Source organism: Leguminivora glycinivorella, chromosome 11 (assembly GCF_023078275.1).
Source record: "Leguminivora glycinivorella isolate SPB_JAAS2020 chromosome 11, LegGlyc_1.1, whole genome shotgun sequence".
Lineage (NCBI taxonomy): Eukaryota > Metazoa > Arthropoda > Insecta > Lepidoptera > Tortricidae > Leguminivora > Leguminivora glycinivorella.
In genome coordinates, this window is record NC_062981.1 from 14085585 (window position 1) to 14096861 (window position 11277).

General features: G+C 35.2%; 1 long non-coding RNA gene across 2 annotated transcripts; it reads left to right on the plus strand.

The window, feature by feature from the left end:
- The first annotated feature begins 379 nt into the window (after nucleotides 1-379).
- LOC125231242 lies at nucleotides 380-3422 on the plus strand. 2 transcript variants are annotated; one of them, XR_007177603.1, is made up of 5 exons: nucleotides 380-672; nucleotides 780-925; nucleotides 1155-1419; nucleotides 2108-2312; nucleotides 3010-3422. It is a non-coding gene; the product is annotated as an uncharacterized LOC125231242 (long non-coding RNA). The 2 variants fall into 2 exon arrangements; XR_007177602.1 differs by lacking the exon at nucleotides 380-672 and having other exon boundaries at nucleotides 683-925.
- Nucleotides 3423-11277: the final 7855 nt, after the last annotated feature.

Consider the following 11277-nt stretch of genomic DNA (forward strand, 5'->3'; position numbering starts at 1 on the left):
ACCTATTTATCTCATTTTATAACTAATATGGTTCTACGATCCGTTATTTAGCAAAACATAGAAAGTTTGAAATTTGGTGTTCTTCAACTGACCTTTTAATTTGTCATAGTATACTAGCAGTCTAAACAAAGTTTTACTATAATAATATTTTTCTCCTCAATGAAACTCCACAGAATATATTTATATGAATCATGGATGTTTCCCTTGTATACAAGCATATTTTTATTCATTCAAATAGGCATATCGTCGCTTAGCACTCATAGCACAAAACTTGATAGGTTTGGGGCTAAGTTGAACCGTGTAAGATGTCCCCAATATTTATTTATTTATTTCATATTTATATAAAAAAAACATTAAGATTGAATGTAAACGTCAAATCACTGTCTCTATTTTATTATTCTACAATTCGTTCCACATAGTCTGCAGAGCCCCATTCATACTGGATAAATTTTAGTCGCATCCGGTCCGTCAAATGTCTTATGATCTATAGAGCCCTTTTGATTTTTCTATGGCAACATTTGCTATGCTGACGTCATTGCCACGTCATTACTGTCAGTCAGACAGAAATAAAAGAAAAATGGATGCCGTTCAGACGTACACGCATTATTTGGAACTGAAAATTACGTAATTTATCGACCTGCTGGCTTGTATTTGTTATAAATCATAAAAAAAGTGAGTAATACATTAACTAAGTAATGATATATGTTGTTAGTAATGTGGTAAATACAACACAAAATGTGTATAACGAATGTAATAAATAAATGCTTGTTTGGTTTTAGATTATGGAAAACATCATGAACAATAATGAAACAAACCGAACCTTTAGCTACAATAATAAAATGACCCCATGACGCCAGTGGAACTACGTGGTTTTCTTTCGTGATGATTTGATGATGTCTCAATGGAATTGAGCCAAGTTTTCGCCGTAAGTAATAACCTATTTAACTATTCGAAATTTAACTTGTCCATCACAAAGCAGTTTATAGTTTAGTTTAACCCTTGACTTGCTAAAATAGTAAAATGTTTTCCAATAGAGAGATTGTCTAATTCCTATAGCGCACTACAATAACATCCTAATTCTGGTCTTAGAGATGGAGAGTATTAGTAAGCCTCCAACTCCCTATTTCTTATGTCCGCCTATTTACATGTTTCAGGTATTGGGTGCTAGATGCCCCTTGGAGTTAAGCCCCAGTGCCACTATACTACCTTACCAGTTATGTGTGGGTGTCCTAAGGCACCCCAGAGATGCAAAGGACCTTCACAAACTCACGCCACGCCTTCCTATCTTCAGCAACCCTCGTGACCTCGCTCCACCAGCTCAAACCTGCCAGTCGCAGCTCATTTTTCGACGGACCGCTTCCATGAGTAGACAAGGCACCGACGATCACGGCTTGCATCACCTGTACTGCTTCGTAATATGTAAGTTACACTTTTAATGTCTAATGATTCTGTAATCTGTTAACTAATCTCACCTAGTGTTAATAAAATTATTTGTATGCCTTGAATTATAAGGTACGGGTTCGAACCGCGACCCATTGTCCTTGAGAACTGTCATCTGATATTTGCCAGTTGCTTTTGAGTGAAGGAAATCATTGTGAGGAAACCAGACTAATTTCAATAAGACCTATTGAAAATGAGTGCTTATGCCAAATCCTGGAATTAGCTGTCAAGCGGACTTCATGCTTCCATGAGCCGTGGCAAATGCCGGAATAATAAAGTATGACCAAGCAATGTTGGTTTTAAGCAAAAATTGTATAAATGAAGAATGTAAGCATTACCGAATGTCAATAATAAGAATCATGCTTAGTTTGTAATCAAGTAGACCTGTACAAAAATGCCCCTTCAATTTTTATTTATTTATTTAACTTTTATGTTGTTGTTAAGTCAATTATTTCTCTTTTATTCTATTTGGCTAAACTTTATTTCGATAATAGTTTAGTATGATAGAATTTGAAATTTATCCCGTAATTAAAATAGACCCTAATTAATAAAATGATCAAATACCTATTTAGTTATAAAATCTCTGCCAACTTTATTCTTATAACTTATGCTTATAACTAGGACTTATTTCCTACTTAATTACTAAATATTTTCTTAAATTTTCCAGAGTATGCTGAACACCGCTGTCATTATACTAGGAACAACGTCCTGCCCCTTCCCCGGCTGCGCACAAATTGGAACTCCATTGGCATGCCCCTTTGACTGAGCAACTTGTGTATGTGTGTGTGTGCTCGAAACACATTCACTTGCAACAGAATGACTCCCAGGCTGACCTGGCTCAGTTCCTGTATGTCTGATCTACATCCACAATGGTAAAATGTTTTATTTATTTATTTATTATTCTTTGGTTTACTCTAGGGTAAATAATATTGTTTGCCCTTATTCCTGATTCTAATAATAGCAAGTCTATTACAGACTGACTCCATTTGTTCATTCAAACTATTATACTGTGCACTATATTTGGCACAAACACTACTACTAAGTCTAAAATCTTAAGTCTAGCTTATTTATCTACATTCATAAGTACTTAATCTATGCTAACCTGCTCCATCCACTGATAACTGATTCAAAAAATCAAAACACAGACAGACGGATAATCTGACAAATTAAGTCATAAATATAGGAAACCTATGATCAACTTCCTCACTCTATTTTATAGTATACTAGAATTAGTGTAATCACAATTTACTGATAAATATTTTAAAAAGCTTGCTCTTGGCAATTATGCTTTCCTATTGTAACCTTGGGTTATATTGTAGACTACTTCAGAGATAATAACAGGCTACAAGTTACCTATTGAACTGAAATTTTATAAGCTCATTAAGTGGGATGACAATACAATATTACAATATCATTAAAAGCCGACTTCATGAAGATGTCTGACAAACAATGCAATTCATTATATGACTTGTTGACCTGTATGTATAAAAAAGGGAATGCACATCCAATAGTGGAATTGCATTCTAAATGTTTTAACTGAAATGTATTTACCCTTCATTTTTGTTCCAGGTTTCAATGAAAGAGTGAAAATTCTTCTCCATGTACAATCACTTCCAACGCCTACACTGACTACACCAAATATGATCATCACTCAGCGTGTCTCACATCAAGATACTTTTCAAAAGTCATCGAGAAGAGGAACATAATATCTTTTCCCATGGTTTCCTGAATAATCCTAACTAAAAGTTACTTCTCTATTCTATTTTTCCTGCATGGAGTGGCGCTTATCCGTCTAATGGAAACGAAATGAACATATATGCTCTGGGTTTTTTTTGTTTTTGTGCACCTTTTCAATATTACTAATAAAGCATTTTGTGGATGTTTCATTTACCACCTTCCTTCATAATTTTGCTAGTGTGTGATTCACCATATCCCTAATTATTAAATGCAATAGCTACTGCAATCTGTTCACTGATGGGAATCATTTCATGTTAACTCAGCTCTGAATACTATCTTATATAATGACTCAGACTGACTGTCAATAAAAATATTCCTAGCTATAAGCTTGCCTGAGATTAATGAATGGTGTGCCTAACTCCTTACTTGAGTATTTAAGAACTATGTTTAAATTCTAGATTGTATGTTCTTGACATTCTTGTCAATAAGCTACTTGAATGTTTGTCTCTTTCAAGTAATTATAATTTGTTCACACTTCAGTGGAAGACAACTAATCCTTAGTTGTTAGTAAGTATGAAAATAGCTCATTGCTACTAGTTTCCCTATGATTATGCATACTATTATTTATTTTATTGTTAATCTCATTTAAAGATAAATCAAAATCAGATCAATGAGTTTCCCTATTGACAACTTAAGATTAAACAACCTCTATTTGTCAGTATAATCACAGCTACAATAGATATTTCACAGCTTAACGCTTCTCAAGATCAATCATCATTTTATTTCCTAGTTTTTCTGTAGCTGATAACAACTTATCACTAATCATTGATAACACGGAAAAGGGGCGAGAAGATAGTGAGGTAAGAGTGAACATGATGGTGTTCTTGCTGTCAAAGTGACATTTCTTACCATGATATGCGACACTGACACATGAAGAATAGATTTTGACAAAATGTACTTAATCAAGTCTGTGTATCGCATACTGTCATTAATTTAGCTTATTCTGTTTCTTAAAAGAACATGCCAATACTAGCAACTTGTACATGACATACATACATACTACATGCCAAATCTAGTTAGAAATCAATTCCTACAGAGGCCCACAGAGCAAAGTACCTAAAATACTAGCAGTATTTCCTTGCTTATTTCTACTTAATTTAGTGAGACTGGCAGATATAAAATATTATAACCAACAGAACGGAAAATCTTGATTCACTAAACAGTAAAAGTTTCCCTTAACATAAAACATGTACAGCGTTTTAATATTAAATTATTTTGATGTATCTAAGTATTTATAATCTTCCATGATATCGTTTTAAAGGACCCTCGACACAAAATTACCACAAGACAGTCGATCTGTGCGTAATTGCTTTCAGTAACGACTAGTTTGTTTTAGTACAAAACTTTCCCAGTAGATAAATATAACCGATACCATTGAGGTTTTATTTTTGCTATAATCTCTTCATTATCGCAACAGAATAAATATTAGCTAGAAAACGAATAACTTTTCTAAATTTGCCATTCCAATTGAATTGTTTCATTGACAGCTGGTTTGACATTTTTACAATAGCCTCAAATACTTTCTTCTATCCCCGGTGTCCCTAGTCGATGACAGTTTTCTGCACGTGTTATCTCTTATCAGTCTGTACGCACGTTGTTGATCGATAATTATGTTATTGTTTACATACAATACCATGTGCACACGCGATTCCAATTATCGTATAAAGCCGCGTCCTAAGTTCGTAACGGGTAACGTTTATAAGTTTATGCTAGAAGTACAACTGTCATTAGTTCTTTCGAAAGTGAAATAAAACGTGAAATAAAAATCTAATTAGATAAGTGATAAGCCTACAAGAGTTTTAAAATTACACAGCTATGTCTAAAGTGAGTGAACTGTGTGCTAAAGTGCAAAGTTTCTGTTTCAATATCGGATTGTAACTTTGTTTAAAAATCCAGGTTAGTGACCTTAAACTTACAAAACTTACTTCAAGATGAAACGTATCTTAGAAAACTATCAATAGCTTGATTGCCCCTTAGACTATTACGCAGTGGTTAATAAGAATAGACGAATGATACAAAATTAACATAAAGTTTCAGCATGAAGGATAGCAAGTTCCCAAAAAGGATATCTCATTCACAGCAACACTTTGTGACAACATGTCACTTGAATATGCTAACAATTGGACATATTTAGGGTCTATTACATCCTGCAGTCACGGTCTCCACTTTATAACACCCCGCTACCCCTTAATTAAATACACCCTAAATTACCTAACTTAAGTCCAAATTGTTAGCCCTAATTAAAACAATACACTATTAAAAATTGGCCATTAAAACAAATACTGTGATCGTCTAGTAAGTGGTAGGACCCCGTAGTTGTGCGTAGCAATCCAGATTCTTTTTACCTTTAGGAACTTGCTATTAGGGTTAAATTTAAGTTGATAAAACTAAGGCAGTAATATATTCACTTGAGGTATAATAAGCAGAGTGAACGACATTTGTGAAAGAATTTAGTGCGTTGAGATAAGAGTGTGAGAGATAGGTAAAATTGTGTAAGGAATATAGATACAGGAAATATATTAAAAATATATACAAGACATTATTTAAAATGGGGTTAATTGTTTCCGACCCACGAGTCCCTTATACGTAGGAATAATAGGTGTATAATATAACATAGCCTATTATAAGGACCTCGCTCGAGCATTTGGACAAACCAGGTTGCTGATTCAATTTATGTTTTATCAAACATTGAACAAATGGGATCCTTAGAACAAAAGTAAACTGATGTAAAGTGTCTTTGCACTACTTAAAAATGTACTACCATAGTAGTAGATATCAAATATTTAATCAAGGACCCTTTAATCCCAGTATAATTTTATATGTTTTGGGATGTTTCTGCAACCTAGTCCTCTACCGTCAGGATAGAAACTGCTCTGCCTACCCCTGGTCTATCAAGGAAACAGAATATCTATTTTGATACCCTTTATTGGGCCTATTCATTGACCTTCTTTTGATACTAAGACAAATACTTCATTGATCTAGCCTTTCGAACGACAAAACCCCAGACTCACACGCCATCCCATATATATATATTTTGGTTCGGCCATAGCCATCGAAGGTTGTCCAAGATCACAAAATATAAATTCTATATGCGTGCAATTTCCCACGTTCCGAGTATAGTGGTCCATTGCTTGACATCGTGTTTCACTAGTCAATGCTAGAATTGTTTGGTCTCCCAGACAACGTTATCGTTAACCATATTATGAAAATGGAATGATGATTCCAAAGTCTGCCAATCTCGAGGCCAGTGTCAATGATTCAACTTTTGTGAACAATCTTATTTTTATATCAATGATTCTCCTTGATAGCGACAGGATCCTAACATCCATAGATGTCCTATGCCTCCCTAGTATTTAGTATTAGTATTAATTCCCACAAGTTATCCTTTAACTCTAATAAAGTTAACATGTTATGAACAATAAATAAAGTTATTAATCCTACTTCATTGATATAGCAAAATTATCTTACTTAAGGATGAGACAATAGTATGAAAATCCTTCTAATCACCCAAAGAGATTCTAGCTAATAAATGTGTATGTACATAAAGTAAATATGTGTAATATTTTATGTATCTATTTTGTTACATATAGTAGTCATATTAGAGATACTCAGATCCGAATTTTAATTAATAATATTCCAAATTAACTGTTAGTGTTAATTGTATGTAATAAATAAATTGAAATTTGAACGACTTTAAATAATTTCCACATAAATATAACATTCATGAATATCTTGTTCATATGAAATGAATAAATACCAATATTAAAATTTATCACCTTCAGATAATAGCATTAATCTAAAATTACAAATATAAACACATTCAAAATAAACAATCTGGACACTTACTTGTAGTCTTCAAGTCTAATTTACCAAGATACCTTCTCGCCAGTCTCCAACCTCTCAATGCTCGTGCCTCAAGTCCGCTTCCTTCTTAAACTACTGATGTGTTCCCTTCAATGCTCCCTAGTCGAATGACTTCACCAATTCTTCTGAAGTGAGCACCTCAACGTTCCCTAGCCGACTGACCCTCTGACGCTGCGCTCTGAGTTTTATTGTCCCGATTTTAACGCATGCGCTGTGTTGTTTTATGGCAAATAGTGCCTGATTGTGCCAGTTGTGCCTAAAACGCCTATTGTGCCGGTTTTGCCTATTGTGCCTAAAACGCCTATTGTGCCGATTTTGCCTATTGTGCCTAAAACGCCTATTGTGCCGGTTTTAATTCCGAGAATTTCTATTTTTAATTTGTTGGAATTCCATTTCGTATGTAAGTTGTTTTCGTTTTATTTATTTGCAATTTTTAAGTTTTTATCTCTGTATGCATTTGTTTCTAAGCATAATTATTATAGTTATATCTTATGATTTGAACCGAGGACTGTGTGGTCCGTTACAACCTCGTGTCGTAAGAGCTTTTAATATCTTTTACCACCTACTGTCGTAGTTATCTTTAGGGCCCTAGTTTAAGCTACAACTCCTTGGAAAATAGGTTCTGTTTATAAATATGAACATTGCTTTTAACTAGGTACCAATTTGATTATTTGAAAACTGACATACCTAATTCACGTAGCAAGCCACAACTAACAAGATCACTTTAAATTTTCAGCTAATTTTACAAAATTAGGTAAGTACCTATATATTATTCTATAATTTGTCTATTTATTATTGTATACTTGATTATTGCCTGTGTGGTGACGGGTTAAGAATTTCACCACCCCCTTTCTTCCCGTGGGTGTCGTAGAAGGCAACTATGGGATATGGGTTAAATTGTGGTGTAGGCGAGAGGTTGGCAACCTGTCACTGCAATGCCACAGTTTTATTTTCTTTTAACCCCTTAGTTGCCAAGAGTGGCCCTGAAGCTTTAGTAGTTTCATGTGCTCTGCCTACCCCTTTATGGGATACATGCGTGATTGTATGTATGTATGTATGTATGTATACCAACAATACATTAGACACCTTAGGGTTTTTGTTTAATTGTAGATCCAATACAGATTTTTTGTGGGCATATTTTTCGAAGATTTATTACTTTTTTGTGCCAAACTACAATCCAATTAATTTAACAACTTCATGATTTGTTATAAATGTATCGCCTAATAAAAACACAAAATAAAGTAATTAAGCATCAGCAAATCCCCAATGTAAATCGGTAAAGTACCTTTCCCTATAATTAAAACATTACAAACATACTTATAAACTGAACCGATCCAATTTACCCACACCTCAATTAACCGAACGGAACAATCGGTCTCTCATTCCCACCTTCCTTTTAATTATTGATTTAATGTCCATCATTATATGACGCAATGGGGTAATTAAAGATTACTTGCTTTTCGGTAATTGGTAGTAATACGGATTTATGGAAAGATTGGGGTCAAGTTACTTGGACCTTTAAGGTGCAGTTTAAATATTATCAGTACATTGACTGCCTATAAGTATCGTATCGTATACCTATATATCCAATTGACTCCCTTGACTGACCTTATTTTGGCTTATTAACAATTCTTTTTCACTTTTATTGAGTTTGAGACAGTTCCAGGCTCTAAAACAAATCTTAAGCTTGTTGATTTCTTATGACGATACATCATCATCATCATATCAGCCCTTCATCGCCCACTGCTGACCAGCCTCTCTTCTAGCACGCCACTTGTCCTGGTCCTGAGGTAATAGTCTCATCCAGTTATGACCCGCGAATTTCCGGATGTCGTCCAACTAACAACGAGCCAATGGATGCCAAGCGGTTCTTACATCTGTAAACGGCTACCATTCCGTTAACATTTTTTTTTTAGTCCATCTGCCATCACTATGCCTAGCAACATGTCCCCTCCAACTCCGGACAGTCCGGACGATACAGTAGATGTCAAGTACGTAGGCTTGTGTGTGATATGCTGCAGCAGTACAATACTGACATTTTAATGGTGACGTGGCTAATTCAACGAGCTTTTATGGGTTTTCTGAACCAAAGGGCGGATTGCTCACAAAGAGCCTACAAATATATATAGATATAAAACGCTCTGGAGTCCTACAGGTTTACCTCTCATTAACTAGCATTACTTAATAGAAATCATTAATATTTATACCACAGAAAAGGCCTTTGTCCACAGTGCAAATCGATATTTCTGTGACGAAAGCAATCGTGTTAGGGAAAGAATTGATTAGATTAAGCAAATCAGGCCCTTTTGCTAAGCGTGCAATCGTTGACGCTCCGTACCGTTTCTAAATATTCTGTCTCTATCGCTCTTCTCTATTAGCACGACAGAGCCAATTGCGTATCGTTAGCCACGAAGTGTCAACGACTGTATGTTTGGCAAGAGGCCCAACCTGCAATGATGTCGCCAGTCGATGCGTATCGAATCAATAAAGGGCTTAGGATTAGTAAACTGTTGCGCCCTTTATTGCTAAATTTGTGGACAAGTGTTGCTTAGCCGCTACACCTCATTTCATAAATTTTTGACAGATTTGATAAAAAAGGTTTCCGATTGAACTTTTTTATACACTATTTTGGCAATATCTATACCGTCACTACAATCTCAGACGAAATATGTAGGTAAGAGAGATTATTAAAAGTGTCATAATTGTATAGGTATGTAGGTACAATTCAGTTATATACATATTATGTATAAAGGTACATACATACCTATACCTACTTACAGGTAGGTATATATCAAAATTCATCCCAATCTCCCCCTTGGTCATAGCAATGCAGTCGTGAACGGATGGATTTTGCTTCTTCTTTATTATTGCCAGGAAATACTTATTAAAGAAATAAAGAAGTGCGTTTTTCAACTCCTTGTAATACGTTATTTTTCCAGGCATGTTTTTCATAGTCTACCCAAAGATTTTAATTATGAATCTACCTGACGCGAATCGGCCACATTCTGCACACAAGACACGCATTTACAGTTTACGTTACTCAATTTATGCGCACAGGTTCTTGATATATGGGGATTCGGGCAACGGCCCTCCAAGATCTAAATGTTCTTGACAAAATGATGCATTTGATACTGGCCCATATGGTATGATTCTGTCAGGTGAATGGATCTGGAATGACAGAGATGTTTATGTCATGTATTCTGACAGGACATGGGATATGACATGAAAGTCTTCTAAATCTTTAAATTTACGTTCGTAGATAGGCCTACGAATATACCTATAAATTTAATGTATCTAAGCACATGAACACACTCTAATGCGCTTGCATAAGCAATATAAGCATACAATGACGAACCGATAATTTAAGGGCTAATAACCCATAGCTGTATCATTACCGAGACATAAGTCCTAACTAGCGAGCATGCGCGAATTATACACCCACATCTCATTTTTGTTCTAGAGTGTATTAATCATTGTGTAGTGGGTAATCTTGGGATATTTATTACCTCTAAGCGAATCTGCTTGGAGATTTATCAACGAAATGTGTGGGCTAACGAAATTGTGGAGCTATGTTTGCTAGAAAAGTCAAGGATTTTGGGCTCATTAATATTTGTACGACATAGATATATAAATATAATCACTCCTGTACTCCCAAAAAGGGCTTGGCAATGCACAATGAAACTAATAAAGTTTCAGTGCCACTCTTGCTAATTAAGGGGTTGAAAGAAAACGAATTTGCGACATTGCAGCAGCAGGTTGCCAGTCTTAGGCGAGAGGCTGGCGCCACAATTTAACCCATGGCCCACAGTCTTCTATGACACCCACTGGAAAAAGGGGGTAGTGAAATTTTTAACCCGTCACCGCACTTTTACAATCATGTAAGGAAAACCTAATTTAAGATGGCAAATGAATAACGAGAACTAAATATGACGACTTTCAAAACCCGAATGAAGGCACTCAAACACATGCATAATTTAAGATACGTATCTCTTTGAACAACAACGTTATGCATGTGTAAAATAATCAAATAACTTCTGTCAACCGAACCTGTACTGAGCAGCAGCGATCAGCAACAGTTTATTCTCCGGGGCTGCGGATCGTGTCACCTCATGATGACGCATAAATTGAAGTCTAAGCTTTAATGGCATGATAATAACAAACACGGCAGACGGCACTCGTTCTCATGACTGATACGATTTACTTATCAGACCAATTCTAACTTACACTGATATCTAA